At 38.1% G+C, this 21853-nt stretch overlaps 1 protein-coding gene across 2 annotated transcripts in view; it reads left to right on the forward strand.

The window, feature by feature from the left end:
* LOC131152126 (serine/threonine protein phosphatase 2A regulatory subunit B''alpha-like) overlaps positions 1-21853 on the forward strand; it is a 79717-nt gene that overhangs the window by 11111 nt on the left and 46753 nt on the right. The window lies entirely within an intron of this gene.

Genomic DNA, 21853 nt, shown 5'->3' on the forward strand with positions numbered 1-21853 from the left:
CATATGCAAGTCCCTCTTCTTTTCCCTGAACTTTTCCATTGATCTTCTTAAAAGATAAATAGCTTTTGTGATAGATCTCCCAAGCACAAAACCAAATTGATTTTCTGAGATCTTCGTTTCTAACCTTAATCTTTGTTCAACAACTCTTTCCCATAGTTTCATCGTATGACTCATAAGTTTAATTCCACGATAGTTATTACAATTTTGAATATCTCCTTTATTTTTATATATAGGTATTAAGGTGCTTTTCCTCCATTCATCTGGCATTTTCTTAGTTTTTACAATTGTATTAAATAAATTAGTTAATCATATAATTTTGTTATTACCCAAGCATTTCCAAACTTCAATTGGGATGTTATCCGGTCCCATAGCTTTCTCATTTTTCATCTTTTTTAGTGCAAACTTAACTTCATTAACTCAAATTTTGCGAATAAATCTTATATTTTTAGTCTTTTCCTCATTTGACAACTCTAAGTTTAAGCCTTCTATTTGATTTTCGTTAAACAACTTACTAAAGTAACTTCGCCATCTTTCTTTAATATCTTCGTCCTTAACCAAGACAATATCGTCCTCACTTTTTATGCATTTTACATTTCCTAAGTCCTTGCTCTTCCTTTCTCTAGCTTTAGCAAGTTTAAATATATCTCTTTCCCCTTCTTTTGTACCTAATCTATCATACAAACTATTAAATGATCTATATTTAGCTTCACTAACGACCCTTTTTGCATCTTTTCTTTCCTCCTTATATTTTTCAAAGTTATCTCTATTTCTACATTTTTGTCACGTTTTATACAAAATTCTTTTTGTCTTTATGATTTTTTGTACATCTTTATCCCACCACCAACTTTCTTTGCTATTTGAGAATCTTCCCCTTGATTCACCTAAAATCTCTTTTGCTATCTTTTTAATAGAACTAGCTAATCTATTCCAAAGAGTATTTGTATCTATCCCATCCTCTAAGGTCCAATCCCCATCTTTGATCATTTTATCTATAAATTTTTTTATGTTTTCTTCTTTTAGGTTCCACCATCTAGTTCTCCTACACTGGTTTATTTTATCCATTTTCTTCCATTTTTTAATACATATATCTAACACTAAGACTCTATGTTGTGTGGTTAGACCTTCACTTGGAATAACTTTACAATCCTTGCATGATAAACGATCTACCCACCTAGTTAAAAAAAAATCTGTTTTACTTCTATTTTGTCCACTTTTAAAGGTTATTAAGTGTTCTTCTCTCTTCTTAAAGTAAGTATTCATTATACTAAAATCATATGACATAGCAAAGTCTAAGATCATCTCCCTTAACTCATTTTTGTCTCTAGATCCATATCCTCTATGTATCCTCTCATAATTTTTATTATCTCTTCCAATGTGTTCATTCAGATCTCCTCCTATAAATATTTTCTCAATCCCTGGTAGGCCTTGTATAATACTATCTATATCTTCCCAAAATTGTCTTTTAAGATCCTCTATGTATCCTCTCATAATTGTTATTATCTCTTCCAATGTGTTCCTTCAGATCTCCTCCTATAAATATTTTCTCAGTCCCTGGTATGCCTTGTATAATACTATCTATATCTTCCCAAAATTGTCTTTTAAGATTTTCTGCTAAGCCAACTTGAGGAGCATAAGCACTAATGATATTTATTATCTCTTGTCCTAATACCATCTTGATTTTTATAATTTTATCCCTTACTCTAGTTACTTCCACGACTCTATCTTTTTAGTTTTTGTCTATAATAATGCCTACTCCATTCTTATGTTTTTCTTTTCCAGTGTACCAAAGTTTAAATCCTGATTTATCGATTTCTCTAGCTTTCTCCCCCACCCACTTAGTTTCTTGAAGACAAATTATATTAATTCTTCTTCTAATCATTGTATCCACAATTTCCATGCTTTTACTCGTAAGTGTCCCTATATTCCAAGTTGCTAATCTAATCCTAGTTTCCTGAACTAACGTCTTTACCTACCCACGTCCATAATGATGTAGGAATCCTTGCATATTTGACACTGTACCTGGGCGCCGACATGGCGCATCGCTTTGGGGTGACGACCTAGCCCACCCTTGCCCACTTTTTGCTACACCCGGGTGGTTCAAGTGCAACGCGTCGCTCGTAGGGGACGCCCCAGCAAATATTCGGTAAGGATTCATATCATAGTGATCTGACAAATTTTACGCTGGCTGTCAACTACCTAATGCAGCCCTCCTCCTTAACCTGGGCTTGGGACCAGCTGTGTGTGAAAAAATTAGGGCATTAAGTGCATCACAGGCAGAGTTAGCAAAAAAGTCTCTCATAATTCTCTCAAGCTTGTTAGCAATCCCCACAAGAATCTTAAAAACAAACAGGAGGTAAAATGGGATGCTAACAAGACAAGCCTAAATCAGAGTAATTCTACCCTCAAGAGAGAAGAGGGCTCCCTTCCAACCATCTAATCTCTTTGTCACCCTTTCCACTACCAGGTTCTCAAAATCTTCAGCTCTAGGGTTACCCCCCAAAGGGACTCCTAAGTAAGTCAAAGGCCAATCCAAAATACCAACCCCACTTTGGTAGCCTACTCCTTGACACGCTCAACTATCACATTCAAAGTCGTTAAATCACTCTTTCCCATATTAATTTTAAGCCCAGACCCTTGAAAGTATGGAGAATACCCAAGATTCTCCTGAAAGAAACACTGCAATCATTTAAAAAGAAGATGGTCATTGACAAACTGGAGATGAGAAACGACCAAACCCTCTTTCCCCACATCTAAACCTTTAACCAAACCCCTCTCCACCGCCCCAACCACCATCCTAAAAACATCTTCTGCAAGGACAAGCTAAAAAGGGGATAGAGGGTCTTCTTGTCTAATGCCCTTCAAAGCACCATACCAAGATTTAGGCTCACCATTCACAATCACCGAAAGCCACATATTAGACAAACAACCCCTAATCCAACGATGCCAATGCTCACCAAATCCCTTTCTCACAAATACTCTATCTAAGAAACTCCTACTCACTCCGTCATAGGCTTTCCCAAAATCTAGTTTAAAAATGAAACCCCTCTTCTTATTCCTACTAATGTTACCCACCACCTCATTGGCAGGTAATACAACATCCACCCATGCACAAATGCGCTTTGAGTACTAGAGATGGTAGCAACAAGCACCACACTCAACCTATTAGCTAAGACTTTACTAATAATCTTATACACACTAGAGACAAGACTATTTGGTTTAAAATCCTCAACCTTAATAGATTTGGACTTTTTAGGCCCCAAGGCTATAAATGAGGAGTTAAGGCTCTTGCTAAGAACTTCATTATCAAAGAACTCACTAAAACCTTACTACTTCCCAACAATCTTGGAAAAAAGAAATGTTAAAACCATTTGGGCTTGGAGCATTATCCCTCTCCATCCCAAAAAACCATCCCCTAACTTCCTCCTCATTAGAAGGTCTTTCTAATCAACACATTTGATCAATAGATATAGGGTTCGAACCTAAACCTTCTATCATTGGTCTATTGTGATCCTCCTCTGAATTTAAATTCTGGAAAAACATTGTAATAATAGAAGCAATCTAGCATTGGTTATTGAAGGCTATCCCACCCCCCATGTCTAACTCGCTAATCAAATTCTTGCTCCTCTAACCATTTGCTAGCCTATGAAAAAAAAAAAAAGAAGAGTTGCAATCACCATCTTTAACCCATTTGAATTTTAGTCTTTTGTCTCCAACTCCTTATTTCTTGGAAAATCACCTCTTCTAGCTCATTTTTCAGAGGAACTCTTCTAATCTCCTCACTATCTGTAAGATTAAGGTCCTACTCCTCCTTACCCAGAGAAGTTAACTTGCTCAAGATGTTAGATTTTCTTATTTGGACATCCTAAACACCTTGTTATTCCAAACTTCTAGCTTCTCCTTCAAGTGTTTTAATTTTCTCATGAATCGGAATCCTCCCCAACCCCTTTCCTTCCTCTCCCTGAGAATCCCTAACAAAGGGCTTGAAAGGCGCATGATCCAACTATATATTCTCAAACCTAAAAGGTATAGAGGACCCCAAGACACCTTACTTTATTCCAACAAGATCGGAAAATGGTCTAGCGTAGTCTTAGGAAGAATACTTTGAGAAAGGTTTGGAAATTCATCCTCCCACTTGCTACAAAACATAAACCTATCTAGTCTACTGGCTACCTCTCTGCCCCCACCCCCCCTCTCTTTAGACCAAGTAAATGAAGCATTCCCTAAGTGAAGATCTCTCAAACCATGATCCTCGATAAACAAATCAAAATTATGCATGCTAATTGTAGCTCTATCACCCCCTTTCTTCTCTCTGGGAAATCTCATCGCATTAAAGTCACCTCCCATGATCCATCGAGGGGAGCAGAATCCAAAAATTTAATACAACTCCTCCCAAAAAGAACTCTTAAGAGTTAGTCTAGCAGGCCCATACACAAAGGATACCCACCACTGACCCCTCCCTCTCACTTCAAATAGCACATAAAGGGAGAAAAAACCCGACAAAGTATCCAATTTGGAGATAACTGAGAATCCCACATAAAAAGGATGCCAATTGAGGCACCGCGCGAGGGTAAGAATTCCCACTTTCGGCAGTGACAACCCCAAGTACTCCTAACAACCCCCCCGATCATCCTCTTCCAATTTAATCTCTTGGATAAGAACAATATCCGGTGAGTATTTGTACAAGGTTCCTTTGTCGAACTCCTCTTCCTAAACCCCCCTAGCCCTAACATTCCAACTAACAAGCTTCATAGTTTGACTCCCTTATCCCCTTCCCAACCTCTCTTTTCCGCACTCAAAATTAATTGAAGAAACCCGATTTTTAAGGTCTTTTTTGACTTTCTTTTTCCTCTCATATGTCCTAGGAGGCCCACCTTCACCAAGTTCCTAGCACGATCTAATAGTTCCAAATCTAGGTCCCTAAGGAGTTAAGCGAGTCTAAGTTGTCTCTCTCACCACCCTCACAACTAAACCACAGCCCTTCCTCCTATTAGAGTCCTCCCTAAGGCATAAATTTTCCGGAGAAAGAATGGGTTGGGTAGAAATAGGAAGAATACCTTTGCTAATTCTAGATGGACAATAAATCTCCCTTCCCAAATGTATACCCCCAACATCACAAAAAGGATTAACTGAATTAATGAAAGAAGAAAGATTGTGCCCAAGGCTAGTATTAGAAGGCACAGGCCCCTCAACATCTAAAATTTTCAAGTGATTGAAATTGTAATTGATAAGATTTATACCTGCTTGAGCATTTTTAGGATGCGGTTGAAGGCAATCTCTTTCTGACTACTGTGATATCGTAACTGACTTGACACTAGCCATCCCCTGCTCCTCAATCTCTTCACTATAGCTCGCAAATTGTCCTCAATGGATAGTTCTATCCTTTTCCTCCTGAGAAGTTGCCTCTTGCATTAAGATTTCGCTTCCATAACAAACCAGACATTCAAGAATCTTGGATTTTTCCAGAACTTCCTGCTGAGAAGAGCTCAAACACACATCCTCGAATTCCCGAATATGTTCAAACGCAAATCATTGTCTTCATCATTCCAATCTTCCAATTCAGTGTCAAATTCTGGCAAATTATGTCTTTGACCTCACAAAGTTGTGCTCTAAATTCTACAATATTTTGAAGGATCTTGCTCTTTTTAACCATAGCTCCCTTATCTGAAGAAACTAAATTTTCTTTTGCTGCCCTCTCTTCATCAGAGCATTGTGAGAGGTCAGCATCAAGCTTTTCCTTTTCCATTCATTGCTGTCTGCGAGTCTCCCTTGTTGGACGGAAGACTACTAGCTTCCATCTTGTTGATAACGGATGCCTTCGGCAGGTTAGAATCAGGCTTCCCAATCGTATCTGGCTCTAAAATCTGTAACTTACCTATATTGATCATACTGTTGCTGCTTTCCATCTTCGCACTTTCTTCCTCTACCTTGCTTAGAGTTTTCAGCAAGCCCTTAGGCTCTATCTCGCCTAGGACCAACTCTTATGAACCCCTCCAGTTAAGCGAAGCCCCTTAATCATTCCTGGGTTCTTACCTGAATTGGGCTTTTATTTTTCCACCCACGCTAGGCCCGCTAATCGATCCTGTTTATATTTATTTTCAAAACAAGTCCACCAGGCCCAAAACGCGTGACTTAAAACTATTTATCCACTTTAACAATTTTCGGCCCACTTATCGGTTCAGTTGTTTTGGAAAGAGATTTCAAAAATTGAATTGGTTTTGGAATTCATTAATGCCTGAAAATCTCTCCCCAAAATTTACTTTTTCCAAATTTAGAGTCTTGCCTTTCTGAATTTTCCAGCTGGTTTCACCGGAATAACTGTGTCTCAGATCATACGCAACTCCATACTTTACTATCTCTGCATAACTGGGCTCAATGGGTAACCCTTTATATGTTGTATCCTTTCCATTTTGCTGCTCTATGTCAGTAGAACCACATTGTCTACACGACATACCCTGTATTTTTCAGTAGTTCCATTTCATTCTATCGCCACCCCCTTTTAGTGATTTGCAGAATCTCCACCAACCTGAGGCTTCCCTAACCTATGGAATTCTTAGCAAAAATCTTCCCCTGAGTACAGTAGTTTCTCGACAACAATCATTCTTTCGAATTTGTTCGACACAAATCTAACAATCAGCAATCCTCGTGGGAATTTTGTCTGCTTAATCCATGGGAATTTTGTGTTCTGCGTCCAAAACTCCGACAACTGTTCATGGATTCATAGAACCTTGTTATTTAGCAAAACACAACGAGACAACTTGCTTCCTGACTTCTCTAGAATTCTAAGACCACTTGGCGATGGTATCCATTCAAAAGAGAATAGTTTTCTATCTATTAAAATGAGTTTGGGCATTGTGGGTGCTCCTAGACACTCTTTGTACCTTCTTCATCAACCCACAGGCTCTTTGGAAGGACGGAGAGAAATTACTAGTGGAAAGATGATTTTTCTGCTAATTGACTGAGTATTGGAATCTTTGATAGGCCAAGGAAGAGGTACTTGTGGATCTCAATTCCTCTAATTTCTGACAAAATTTTCTGATGGCGAGCAAAAGGCTTCGGGCTGATGAGGCTTGGTTATTGATGAGTAGTGAGTGATTCATGGTCTAAGGGATGAATAAGGTAGAATCGATTTGTGAGGGCCGATAGCGGCTGGGATTAAGATCTAAGGTTAAAAGGAAGAAAAGATGGGCTCTCACGAGAGTGATAAGAAGTAACCTATGATAAAAGGCTTAGATGATTGGGAGGAACAATCACCATAGATGCCTTCTCGTAGGGTGAGGGTGCCGGGAGGTGATCATTGCGATCTGGATGTCGTGCGTATATTGGTTCATGTTCAATTTCATTCAATTTGCAGTTCTCCTGTGACTCTAAATAGAATTAATACGCATGATTTGTTATGGATGAAGATCACCTTATAAGCCTTTTGGTCCTGGTCAATATGCAAGCGAGTAACAAACTGAATGCTCACCTTTTCCTCCATTGTTGGGTGGCAACCACCTTTGGAATGCTCTCTTCTCTTGTTTTATTGAAGCTTGGTTCATGCCTCGGAATGTGGGAGATCTCTTGCTTGTGAAGCATTGGGGTTTTTGGTCAAGTGGGAAGGACTGCATTTTATGGCGTGTTTCTGTCTTCACTATCTTATGGACCCTTTGGATTGAGAGGAATGTGAGAACTTTCAAGGGTTGCACGACTTCTCTTTTATCATGGGATCAAACTGTATTCTTGGCTTCCTTTTTTGGGCCCATTTGTTTGGACTTTTTTTTTTTTTGGAGTGTATCCTAGTCCAACCTTCAAAGGGATTGGAAGGAAGATCTTCTTTATTGTGCCTTATTTTGATCTTCAATAAAATTTTCTTCTATTAAAGAAAGAAAAAAGGCTTACCTCTTGTTAGAAAGATTTTAAAAATATATGAAAGAAATCCACTCCAATGCATAACTGCAAATGCTTCGAAGATGAGTACTCCCAAGTAATAGTGTAATACACTAATACTCAACTAGGCAGCCTTTTGGGTCTCTCTCTCTCTCTCTCTCTCTCTTATCCACTTCCCAGAAAGGGGCCTAAAGGTCCTATTTATAGACATTAGAGAGATTCTCCATGTAGAACTCCATCCCTTGGGGATAAAGCAGTCCTCATATGAGACGATTACCATTTAATGGCCAAAATACTTTATGAAACATCAGAGGTTGGAAATTGGGTGTCAATAAGGCAAGATAAGAGGTCAAAATAAAGATAAGGAGATAAGGTTTAAAAAAATGAAGCAACACAAAACTATCAAGGGGGAAGCCCAAAGTGGCAGTGGAAGTGCCCACCCTGAGCTCCTTACATAGGACACTGATGCAGGACAAGAAGCATGACCTTGGGAAGGCCCTTGTTGAAGAATAATTCAAAAGAATTGGGTCAAGGGATTGTTGGGTTTAATTAATAATTTATCGTATGTTTAGTGTAATAGTATAGGATTATGTGTATTTGGGGGGCTTGTTTGTAATACCTGTATTTAGGGGTGTGTTTTTAGTTTCATATTATTTTAGGGGTATGCTTGTATTTTCATTTATAAGAGACTTTCTAATGAATAGTGTGTGAAAGCCATGTAAGATGTAATTGATGAATTTGAATGTGTGATTCCCCCTTGTATCTCTCCTCTCCTCTCTTCATTCTTCCTTCTTCCTTCTTCTCCTTTCCTCCCTTCTATCTCTCATGATTGCAGATCCTTGATGCTGTCCTCATCATTGGTATCAGAGCTCAACATTGATATCTGTTCTTCCACTTCAATCCCCCATTTTCCCTTCTCTTATCCTTTTATTTTCTTCTTCCTCCTCTCTTCTTTTCTTTCTTCTCCATTAAAATCTAGCAGCATCTGCCCTATTCTTCTTCTGATCTTCTTCTTCCTTCTTCTTGTCTTCTTCCTTCTTTGTTTCTCTCCCTTCAATCTCTCTAATTCTGATTCCTGGTTCTCTTTCTGAAATTTCAGCTGAAAAAAGAAATCCTTAGCAGTTGTGAACTTCTCCAAAAATTCCAGTCGTGTCCCATTTTCAAACACCCTTTCCCTTAAGATTTTCAAACACTTTGCACACCATCAGAAACAGATGCCACCAAAAGGCCTACCTGCAAAATTTCATTGTTGTCCCGCCACACGTATGACCACATTTGGGGTCCCACGCACTGGCAGAAGATTGCCCAGCCGTTGGCCATTTGAAATCACTAACTTCCGTCTGTTTTTTCACCGTACCACCACCACCACCACCACCACCACCACCACCACCAGTGTAATCTCTATCCCCCGATCTTCCTTTGCCCCAAATTTGACGCTGGAAAGTCTACACTGGCGATGCCCGTGGGAAAAGTTGCTGTAATATCATGCAACTGCTAGAATCATGAGAAATTGGTTTGAGACACGAGTTTTTTTGTGTTTTCTTCTGAGATTTTTATTTTCTGCATGTGATTTTGATTCTAGACATGATATTTTGCACACTAGTGTGATATTTTGAGAGGAAAGGCTCTAAATTGAACTATTAGGCTACCATCAGCATCGATTTGTTTCTGCCTGCAATAAAAGTCAGTTAACATAGCTGCATTCGTGAGTTTTCTACGTGAGCTTGTTTAACTTCTGTGTGCTCTCTAGACTACATGTGGCTTGAAGATGGTTTTTGAGAAATTGGAAGTTAGGCTTGTGGGCAAATTGTCTGAAGGGCGGTGATGATATTGCTGAATATATAAGTATGGATGCAGCAATATGGTGACAAATTATTGGGAAAAGGAAATGCCATTTGTCAAACTTTGGACACAGTTTCAAGCTGTTTTACACCTTTCTCAAGTGTGAAGAAAATGTTTGCAAAATCATCATTGATGGAAGATCACCAATAAATGTGGTTTCCATAAAAGGGGTCTCTAAAATCTCATTGAGATTTATGAAGAAATGAAAATCCCAAGAAAGAGACCCCCCTCAAAAAGAATAAAATGCATTTATCGGAGCATTATATAAGAGGGATAATCTATAAAATTGAGGGAACAAAATTTCTTCCCAAAAATGAATTTGATTCCTCTTCCCTACACGAAAACAAGTAAGAGGGAAAAAGAATTGAGCTACTTGAGAAATAAATTTCCAAGGACTAGCATAGGAAACAATGCCACTATCCTAGTATCCCACCCATTTCTATTCAAACTATACTTATTTTTAATGACCATGTGCCTTATAGAGCCTACCTCCAAAGAAAACCTCCAAAGCTATTTATCCACGAAGGAGCTTTCTTTTATTGCTTTTATTTTTATGCGATTACCTTCCATTCATTGTCTACTTCAGTTTTGTGCTAAAAAGGGGAGAAAATAGAACTTGAAGTCTTATGTTGTCCTCACAAAACCATTCTTCACTCTTGGAGGAGTATACCTTTCTACCATTGAGAAGAAGGGATAGAACCCTCATAAGGCGATACTCATGTTTCGTTGCGTTGTTAAGATTCAAAAGTTGATTCTTTTGGAAGTTTGTTAAATTATTATCACTGTTTTTATGTTAATTATTTAATTCGAGAAAGAATATGCATTAAATATTACTATTTTTTTTATTGTTGATAAACATCAAAAGTTTAATTTTTTTTTAAATTATTTTTTCTTGATCACTTCCTAGTAGCATAAAATTCATATTTTTTAGGGCAAAAGACATTAACCTCCCCTGAGGTTTGGCAAAAAGGCAATGATCTGTCCTGAGATTTAAAAAATTCTAGTGACCTCCCTTGGTTTCAAGAATTTCAAGGACCTCACCTGAGGTTTGTCAAAAAGACACAAAACTCCCCTTATATTTTGCAAAAAGATTTTTGTCTTTTCGGAAAATCTCAGGGGAGGTCTGTGACATTTTTGAAACCTCATGGGAGGAGTGTGTCTTTTGCCTTTTTTATTTTATTTTATTAATATTTCTTGACTCATTCCCTTACTTTTCATTTGTTTATGAAAAGCATACACATGAAATATGTTTTTTTTAATTGTTAAAATTTAAATGTACTTATTGCTTCTTGTTCATATATCAATATATGCATGCTATTTATAATTGATTAATCTTACGATTCCATTTAATTCTCGATTTTCAATTCCCAAAATGGAACTTCGATTCATGATTCGGTTCTCGATTTGACAACTATGGTCTATGTTGTGTATGAGGTGCAATAGTTGTGATATAATGCATATTAAACGTATTCATAATATAAGATGTGTATTAAACATATTCAGTAAATATAAATGAAATTCATAAATCAATTAAATATTATCATTACACAAATAAAGATAATTTGGACATGAGTGGTTAAATAAAATATATTTTTTAAAGTTTTTTTTTCATATAATTTGAGGGCAGGCCTTGGATCAATAGTAATGTTGCTCTTTTGTGACCAGTTGATCATGGGTTCGAGTCTAAGGAAACAATTCTCTTCATAAAACTAGGGGTAAGGTTGCGTACACTATGATGACCCTGCCCTTACCCTCGCAAAGCAGGGAGCCTTATGGTTTGAGGATGCCTTTTTTTTATTTTATATTTTTCATATAATTTCAAAAGCCCTTGTAATAATCTTTTGCTTCAATAAAAAAAAAAGATAAATTTAGGGAGAAATTTGGCTTTATGTCTAAATCTCACATTTGAATTCTAATGAAATTTCATTAAATGGTTAAAATTTTGTCAAATTTGCCAAAATTTTGAGATTTCAATAAATTTCAGATGATTTATTGAAATTTCAACAAAAATTATGCAAGATAAAGTTGGCTACTATTTCGATTTCGAGGGTGATAAGCGGAATTTCAATAATTTCTTAGAAATTTAAGACCATGGTTATTTCTATTTTAGATCATTGCATGGTGGTCTTAGACTCCAACTGCTCGTGCCTTACCCTTTTTAGGTTCGAGAACATGTGACATCGCACCCTTCTTTTTGCGATAATGTTAGAGTTTGGTGGAAGAAGTGCGAAGTTCAGTGTGGGAAGGTTTTAAAGTGATGAGAAAGAGGTGTTTGGGATATCAAGGAAAAAAATATTTTGATTGATATTATTGGAATGGATTGGTTGGAGGAATGTGGCTTGTTGGGGGAGGAAGATAAATAGTATGAACTATGAAGGATTCATCTATGCAATGAGTTAGAGGTGCTTCTGTTGAGGGAAGAGAGGACTGGGAGTTGGGGTTGGGATGGAAAGGGAAGAAATTTTCAGTTTTTATTCCTTAGGATGTAAAAGGTGAAGGTTGGTGAAGCTTCATGAGTGCCTTTTGTGATACAGCAAAGGGTTTTCTCAAGGAAATTGGTAGTGTGGGTGAAGATAACTATTCACGACATAGATCATGGAGTCAAGTAGTGTTGGAAGGCAAAAATCTCGATGATGATGGATGTGGTAGTTAAGCCTATTCCATGAAGCAAGGTATGAAGGTTGGGAAACAAGAGCTGTGCTGCTAGTGTGGAGACAAGTTGCATCGAAATGAATTTAAGGCTATCACTAATTAGTCCGCTTCGATTGATAGGAGTGGGAAGGAAGCTAGGGTTTGTGATGGGGCAGAAACTATCAGAGAGGCGGCTAGGGCTGCGTTCAGGGAGGAGGTAGTGAAAAGATTTGGGCCGAGTCCCATGCTTCTCATTTTGGAACTAGCTCAAGTAATTCAAAAGGGGGGTATTTCTTTTTTAATTAAATTGGGCCAATTATTTGGAAAGGCCTAGTGTTTAGGAGATGTTGATGCGGGCTTCAATTTGGATCAAAAGGGAGGTTCTCCTCATGATAAGAAGGCATATGGTTTAGAAATTAAAACTTATTGTAGTGGAATTAATGTTCAATATTTAGTTAAAAGAAACATTATTCAGCCTATCGGTATTAAGAATATGAATCGAAATGATCAAGAGTTGAAGCTCAGGATCTTAGAAGATCAGATTTAGTTCAATAATGTGATGATAAATATGGGGCTAGTCCCATAGAATTTTTAGAAAGAGGTGTGAAAGAAGTGGGTTTGCAAGAGAAATTGGTTGATTGTTGTATTTATATTGATAAATTTGAAGGTAATAAGGTTTATGCTTGTTGACAGGCGGCTTGTTTGGGTGCTGAAATGAAAATGATTTCGAAGATTAGAGAGAAAATTCTAGTGAGTCTATGACAAAGGTATTAAGGAGAGATTCTAAGGGAGAGTTTAGTATTATGGAAATTCCTCAAGTTGAGAAGAATGCTGAAGGCTCTAATGAGACTAGAAAGGCAAGGGGGTAAGAGATGGGTGGATTTTCAGATTCAGAAAGTGATGATAATAGAGATTTTGATTATGGTTGGGGGGGGGGGGGGGTTGTTGTTGTTGGGTGAGACACGAGACAAATATGGGTATGTTTCTGACTCTTGCGATGCAATAGGGAATTTATCTTATTTTCATCCACCCCCAATGGAAAGTTTTGAGGGAGTTTCTATTTTGACAGTGATAGGTTGGCAAATATGGTACAGCGTGGGGATGGAATTTTGCCTGCACTAGGGAAGGAGATCCCGAAGGAGGAGTCAGCAGCTCAAATTCTTTTCGATAAAATGGATTTAAGGCTGAGTGTTATTAGAGGAAATGAAGTGCATTTGGATGATGACAAAAGTCAAAAGGTGAAGCGCTGAAGGGAATTAGCAAGTTTGAGGAGTTTGGTAAATTATGATGGAAAGGGTTTAAAAAGGGGGTTTCTTGGTTATTTTTGTTTAGTTCTATTTTTGTGATCTTGTTTTTTTTAATTTTTTTTTTCCTTTTTCCTTTTTTTCTTTTAACTTAGTGGACTTCTTGTCCCCACACATTGTACATTCTCTTCCTTCTATATAATATACTTTTTTTTGTCATAAAAAAAATAAAAATCAAAGGTTAGTTGAGTTAAAGAGGGGGATTGTAATTCTAAATTGTTTCACAAGGTGGCTAATGGAAGGACAAGGAAAAGTCCCATAAAATAGTTGGAGTTGGACTTGGGAAGGGTGGTGAGGGATCACATACAGATTGGGGATGAGATCACTAGTCTTTATAAATTGCTCTATACTGATGAGTGGAAGAATAGGTTCATGGTGGAGGGGCTTGTTTAAAGACCTATTGGGGAGGAGGCTGCAAATTGGTGAGGCCTTTTGTTTTGGAGGAAGTTAGAGAGGGCTGTCTGACATGGATAGAGATAAAGCACAAAGCTCGGATGGTTTTCTACAATGGCTTTTTGCCAGGATAGTTGGGAATTACTGAAAGATGATGTCGTGAGGATTTTTGGGGAGTTCTATACTCCATAGTGTGCAAGAGCGTTAACTTTACTCCCATTGCTCTTATTCCAAACAAGACAATGTCCAGGAGGGTGAAGGATTTTAGGACAATCAGTCTTGTGTTTATAAGGTAAGTAAGGTTCTGTCTATAAGAAAGAGAAGTGTTTTTTTGAATTTTTATTTTTAGGACAATCAGTCATGTGTTTATAAGGTAAGTAAGGTTCTGGCTAGAAGAATGAGAAGTGTGTGTGTGTGTGTGTTTTTTTTTTTTGGGGGGGGGGGGGGGGAGGGATACAATGTTGATAAGCCAATCTGGTTTTTTTAAAGATGAACAAATCTTAGATGCAGTTTTGGTAGCTAATGAGGTGTTTGAGGATGTGAGAAGGACAAGTAAGAAGGGTCTGTTTTTTTTTTTTTTCTGTATTTGTGGCGTAATTGGATTAGAGCGTGCCTTAGCTTAGTGATAGTCAATGGCCAGCCTAGGGATTGGTTTAGGGTTTCTCAGGGATTAAGACAAGGGGATAGATTATCCCCTTTTTTTTGTTTACTCTGGAAATGGATGGTTTGAGTTGGCTGGTTCTTCACACTCAGGATCTAGGGGTAATTAGGGGTCTTATGATTGGTAGGGAGGAGGTGGAGATGTCTCATCTCACTATTTTATCCTTTGAGATTAGTTTTTGTGAAATTTTGCACGATCCTTACTTTGTTAAGTATTTTTTAAAGATTTCAAGTCTGAAGAAAAATCTGTCCAAAAGTGATTTAGCAGGTGTTAGTATCAATTTGAGTAGTTGGGGGTTAGAGAGCTTCAAATCTCTAGCAGGTTCCGACCCTTTGGCTTGGACTTTATCGGTCTTTCTTTAGGGGGGCAATCTTTTGTCCGGATGCTTTTTGGCATATGGTGATTGAGAGACTATGGAGAAGATTAGAGGAGTGGAAGAGGGCTTTTCTTTTGTTGGAGTGTGGGATCCTCTCATTAGTGCTCCTCCCTTGCTAATATTCCCTTTTATTTTATTTTTATTTCTTTTTAGAAATCCTACTAGGGTGGCTAGGAACTTAGAGAAAATTATGTGGGATTTCTTGTGGTATGGTTTTGGGGAGGATAAGAGGGATCACCTTGTTAGTTGGGAGGTGGCTATAAGACCTAAAACTGAGGGGACTGGGGCTTGGAAATGTGGTTTCTAATTTAATCGGAAAATGATTATGGAGGTTTCCTTTAGAGTCTAACTCCTTATGTCATCGGGTTATTAAGAGAAAGTATGGAAAGAGGTTGTTAGAATCAAGATACTACATAGGATCATTGGGGGAGTTCACAGGACTGGATCATGGATTGTAAAATTCTATTTACAATGTAAAATGGATTAAAAATGTATGCATTTGGTACTTTCTGACAACTCTCAATAAAATAATCCTAAAAACTTGGTAGTAAGTTTAAGAAATTAAAAGAAAAATTCAGGAATGTAGCTAGCTTGCTAGCTAGCACCTAGCAGGTTTTTCCTTCAACAATTTTGATTCTAAAAAAATCTGAATGGTCTGAATTGCGAAGTTCTTTACGAAGGGCAGACACTTGCTAGCTTGATTACTCAATAATGTAATTAAAAAAGAAAGAAAAAATGAAGAAAAAAGGAAGAAAGAAATTGCTAATATTAGCTCAAACTTCTGTAAACTTCTTAGCTTCTGTGGCTTTGCCATCAGACCATAAGAATAAAAAGGAGGGGAGGAAGAGGAAGAAAAGAAGAAAATGGTAAGTTTTTTGTAGAAAGAAGAACTTTTTGTTTGTTGAAAAGAAAGGAAGAAAAATAAAGCTGTCTGCTCTCCGCTTTAGGAAGAAGAAAAAGGTCTCAGGCTTGCCGATATAAGAGAAAAGAAGAAGAAAGTTGAAAAATACAAAGATGACGCATAACTGCTACAAGCCTGACAAAGATAATGCATAACTGCTACAAGCCTGCAACTTTAAGCTCTCAGCCCGACTCCCTGGCTGTTGAAGCTCTTTGCTAATCTCAAAGCTCTCAGCTGGCCTCTGCTGCTGCTGCTGGAAGAAGGAACAGTCCCAGCCCGCTGATAGATAAGTTGGGGTCTGCCTGTCAGGAGCTCTAAGCTGTTAGAGAGCTTTCAGTTTCTAAGGAAGAGAGCTTTTAGGAGATGCTCAACTGCTTTCTTGACTTGAAGTTGGAACAAACAAATCCCAGGGGACAGTCGTTAGTTGGCCCAAAAACATAGATTGGACCTTTTTCTTTAAAGCCCTAAATAGAAAAAATCCATATTCTGTTGCACAAAGAGGATAGGTAGGATCCCTATTAGGATAGGATCGTAACGATCCTGGTGTGATCCTACAAGGATCCTACTTGGTTTTGATTCTTCATACGATCTGGATCGAATAGGTAAATCTGGATCGTAGGATCTTGCAGTTCGGATTGGGATTTTAATAACCATGGTATGGAATTCATTGGAATTGGGGGTGGGGGGGGGGGATACTAGGGGGAGTGACAGCATTACCCATGTGAACTCCTGATAATTTGTCAGGTTACGTGTCTGAGTGGGTAATGGTGATAATATTCATTTTTGGGAGGATATTTGATTGGACGACACATTGTTGGAGCTGTTGATGCCACATTTGTTTAGACCTTCTTCTATTATAATGCACCAGTTTCAGCTTTTTGTTTTTTAGAGGGGGGTCTTTTTCTTTAGATCTCCACTTCTTTAGGAGTTGTAATGAAAGATAGGATGAAGAATTTTCAAATACTGGAAGACTCCTCTGATTTTTCTTTGGGAGAAAGTTTCTATTTTTTGCTTCTTTTTGGGCTCTTTCTTTTGTGGCTTTAGGGGGCTTTTGATGTCTGATATTCAAAGGCATTGGAAGGTAGCTTTGATGTATTTCTGTTTTCCTTTAATGGAGGATGACTTATCCTCATTTCCTTGTAATTATTCTTTTCTTAATGGATTTGTTTTGTTATAAAAAAGAAGTTTATTTTTGCGCTACAGTGTCTAGTAAGGTGAAGTGCTCAGGGCCCTAGTCCTTTCCATTTTGAAAATTTGTGGTTGACACTCGTGTTTGTTTTAACTTAGTGGCTGGTTGGTGGCATGAATTTCAGTTTTTTGTGTGGCAGTGACCTCACTTTGTTTTCTGCAGAAGTTGAAAAGTTTGAAAGAGAAACTGAGAGGGGGAATAGGGAGTGTTTGGAGATGTGAGCACGATGAAAATGACATTTTGAGGGAGACTGGAGTTTTAGGTATAATAAAAAGAGAGGGGATGCTGATGGAGGATTAGGAGAGGGTGAGGAATGGTTTAAAGAATGAGTTTGAGGAGATTCTATTGAGGGAGGAGATTAGTTGGAGGCAAAAAATTAGGAATAAATGGGTGAAGGAATCCCTTCTAATACCTCACGTGGATTATAGTATCTGGGTGTAGACCTTATTGCAGAAGAATTGTTGAGTTCTATAATAATTTGTTTTTTGAGGAGGATGAGTTGAGGTCTATGATCGATGGTTTGGACTGGATCCCTATTTTTCAGGAGCAAAGTGGTTGGTTAGGGAGACCTTTTACGGAGAAGGTGTTTAGTATGGTTTATGCTGTATTACGGATTTCTATCATTAGTCTTTGACAGTGTATGTGGTGGAAAGATACATTTAAGATGCCATATGCTGTGTTGGTTGCAATTAAGTTCCAGAGGATGCTAGGAGGGGAAACAGGAAGGTGGTTGTGCTTAAATTGGATTTAGAAAAAGCTTATGATAGAGTAAATTGGGGGTTAGGGGATAGATAGTTGAAATGGATTTGGGGTTGTTTGTCTTCTTCTATGTTTCTGCAATAGCTAATAGTTAATTTAGATCTTGGTTCTTAGTTTGGGGTTTGTGTCAGGAAGACCCTTTATCCCTTCTTGGTCTACTTTAGTGGTGGTTGTTTTTGGTTAGGATGCTTTTTAAATGTGACTTTAGGTTACTTTGGATGGCATTTCTGTAGGTGGAGAAGGGGTATGGGTTTCCCATATGATGATACTATTTTGATCCTTAAAGATGGTTTAGGGGATTTTAAGACTGCCCTAACTGTATTACAGATTTATCAGGTTTTGTCAGATATTAGAATTAACTTGTTTAAATCTAGTTTGATAGGGTTGAATTTGATGTGCAGGATCTCTTTTGCCAGGCTTATCCAGCTGGGCATAATGTTAAGAATTGGGCTTTTAACCTATTTAGGCTTTCCTTTGGGAGGTAAGACACAGTATTTATTTTTGTTATCCTGTGTAGAGTGTGTTACTTACAGATTGGATGGGTGGAGTGTGTAGAGTGTGTTACTTTGAGATTGGATGGATAGAGCGTTGTTATTTTTATTTTGGGGGTTGTATTTCTTTGGTTTCTGCTTGTCTTTCTAGTATTCCCACTCAATTTCTTTCTCCTTTAAAGATTCCTGTTAAGAAGGTGGCTGAGAGTTTGAGAAATTGATGAAAGATTTTCTTTGGGAAGGAGTGGGGGGTGGAAAAAAAGGATCATTTAATGAGTTGGGACATAGTGAGGAAACCTAATCTAGGGGAGGTTTGGGATAGGGAATTTGTGTTAAAGAACATCTCCTTGGGTGGAATTGGTTGTCATTTTCCGTTATTGGTTGATTCTGTTTGGCAGGAGGTAATTAAGAGTAAGTATGGGCTCCTTGGGAATGGTTGGGATGCTAGGGTAGGGGAAATGTTCTCATGCTAGTCCTTGACTCCTTCGAAGTTTGTCTCTAATTTATTCTACTTTTCTTTCTTTGTTTCATTATAGGGTGGGGGATGGATTTAGGATCTGATTTTGGGGGGGATGTGTGGATATGGTGTAGGCCTTTTTGTGATGCTTTTCATTGCTCATACAATCCTTCCAATATTCAAGATGCTCGTAATTTACATTTCTATGGTAAGGATAACACTACTCTTTTTTGCAATCTTCACTTTTATGTAATCTGAATGACAGTGAACTGGATGAGCTTAGTTCCTTGAGTTCAAGTCTTCATTCTTATCGTTTTCATCTTTCTCAGAGCAAGAAAACTTGGCATTTTGATGGTTCTGGTAGTTTCTCTTGTAAATCCTTTATTCTTACCTTAAGTCCCCCACTGCTTCTTGTTTGGTCTTGAATAATTTTATTTGGACAGCAAAAGCCCATTTTAAGGTTAAGGATTTTGTTTGGTGCATGTTCTTGAACAAGGTAAATATTAATGACTGTTCGCAGTGCAGCAGTCTAATGATGCTTTCTCACCTGATCTTTCCATGTTGTGTGAGCATAGTGAGACAGCTGCCCACCTTATTTTGCATTGATCTTTTACTTGATGTTATGGACTTATCTTTTCACATTGTTGAGTAAGAATGTTGGATTAGTCTGAGCACTGTGGAAGGGCTGCTGCTTATAAAATTTCTAGGTTTTGGCAGAAAGAAAGATGCTAGAATTTTGTGGGTTTGTGCTTTAATGTGGCCAATTTGGTTATAAAGGACTTTGAGAATTTTTAGGAGTAAGACTCTCACAGGGTGTTTGCTTTGTGAGGGTGTGGTCTGTTATGCCTAAGGGTGTCGCGCGCCCCACACACCCCCCCCCCCCCCCCCGGGGGGGGGGGGTGTTGCTATTCCATTAGTTCCTTTGTCTCATGTTCAGTGACTGATGATATTTGTTACATCAATTACTTTTGGACTTTTGTTTAGTTTTTTTATATTTTTGTTTTTATTTGATGCTTAGACATTTGGTCTTCTGCTTTGTATATTCTCTCTTTCCTGAATTAAATTTTGTTTCTTACTAAATAAATTTCCTAGATTTGACTTCTAAGAACAAAAGCATTCTGGGATCAAGAACCTTCTTTAATAGTTTGTACACACTCCCAACCGCTTCTTGATGAAAATCGTTAATGTCTGATGCCCTTCTCCCCCCCCTTTTGATTTTTTTGGAATCCAAATTATTAGCATTCAAACTCGTCTCAGAACTGTGATGCTAAAAAGAACTCTTGAGAAGTTGTCAGGGCATCATTTTTGAGAAATTCCCGGCATTGCTCGAAGTACTGCATGGACATCCCACCACCGCCTGGCACTGTATTCCCATTGTAATTCTTAAGGGTAACCATCATCTTGTTTTCTGTAAAAGGTCTTTCCTCTTATCTTAAGGTGGTAAATCTGAAACCATCCTATGTAGGTCTCCCATCGACAGCCTCTGTATAGAGATTCTTGTGAATATTGACAATTCTGTTAGAAACTCTGTCAGTGAAGTTCATCTCATTCATACAAATGCAGCTGTAGTTTGCTCTCCTGGGTATTGGATATCTTGTGGAGAAATTTGGTGTGGGTGGCAAAGCTTTACGGATGATTTTTGTGAGATAGCTAAGGTACTTCATACTAAATCTGAAGGCAAAGGTGAAGCAAGTTTTTTTGACTCCCAGATCATGGAGTCAGGTGGTGATGGAAGGGATGATTGCCGAAGGTGAAGGTGGTAAAAGTTGTGTGCAAGCATGGAATTGGGGCGTGGAGTGTGGAAAAGACAAAATCTGCTTTTGTTGTGGGGCTGAGTTTAAACTGAAGGAGCCTAGAGCTTCACTGCCAGAAACCAGAGCTGTTCAATTGGAGAAGAATCCACAGAGTCTAGCTATCTAGCATTTTGGAAGGAGCTTGGAAGCTAGTAGAGGTGGCTAGGGTTGTGCTTGGGGAAGATGAGGTAAAGAATATTGGGCTCGGAAGTTTTGTTTTAATCTTGGACCTACTGACCTAGGCCAGGTAATTGAAAAAGGAGCAGTTTCTTTTTTAACTAAGTTAGGCCAGCTTATTGAACAGGCCCATAGTCTTGGTAAAATGAATTGGACCATTCTTTGGAAACAAAGGAGGCTTGTTGGGTCATTCTCAGATGGGCCACTCCTTTAAACAGGACCATTTTTTGAATAATGTGGACCAGGCCTGAGAGGTTGGTGTAAATGTTCAAGGTTCTGTTCAGATCTCAAATAACGCCCAAGAAGATCCTTCCAATGGAGTTTCTAAAGACCAGGGATGTTTGGCTGGGAGTGATGGATTAAAAAGGGTGCACTTTTGTGAAGCTGTTACAGAAGGATCTTCTCAGTGGGAACAGCAGACACCAGTAGTTGGAGGCCAAATTGAGGAAGATCAGAAGTTACCTGCATTTCAAACCCAGAATTCTCCCGTTAATTGGTGTAGGCAGACAAGGGAATAAACAGGTATGCTGTCTTCCAAGCAGATTCTGGGTGCAAACCCTACCCTGCAATGCTCAGTTTCAAAGCAAATTTTTGATGGCCTAGAGGGTTTGCCATCTTCATTGGAAAGAAGCAACCGTACTGAAAGGGTTAAAGAGAAAGAGGTGATGAAGGAAAGTCTTGTTTAAAACAATTCTGGAGTTTTGGTTGATGATTGTGTTGTGGCCTTCTGATTTAACACAATAATGCACAAATGTGCAGCAGCATTGAAGGATCCATGAGATCAAACCCCATATAATAAATAATGTTTGAACTGAGCTTAACTGTGTTCTGTTGTTGTGGTAGAAACTTATGAATTTTTTATTTCTTAGGCTTAATGTTTGCATTGAAGGACATTTAAAATTAATATTTTTTATTTCCTCTTATTTTTCTCTACTTCTTTTTGGATTATTTTTTTATTTATTATTTTTAAATATAGATATTGGAAAGATTTTCCCTTAAGCCCTGCTCAGGTG

Source organism: Malania oleifera, chromosome 3 (genome assembly GCF_029873635.1).
Source record: "Malania oleifera isolate guangnan ecotype guangnan chromosome 3, ASM2987363v1, whole genome shotgun sequence".
NCBI classification, from domain to species: domain Eukaryota; kingdom Viridiplantae; phylum Streptophyta; class Magnoliopsida; order Santalales; family Ximeniaceae; genus Malania; species Malania oleifera.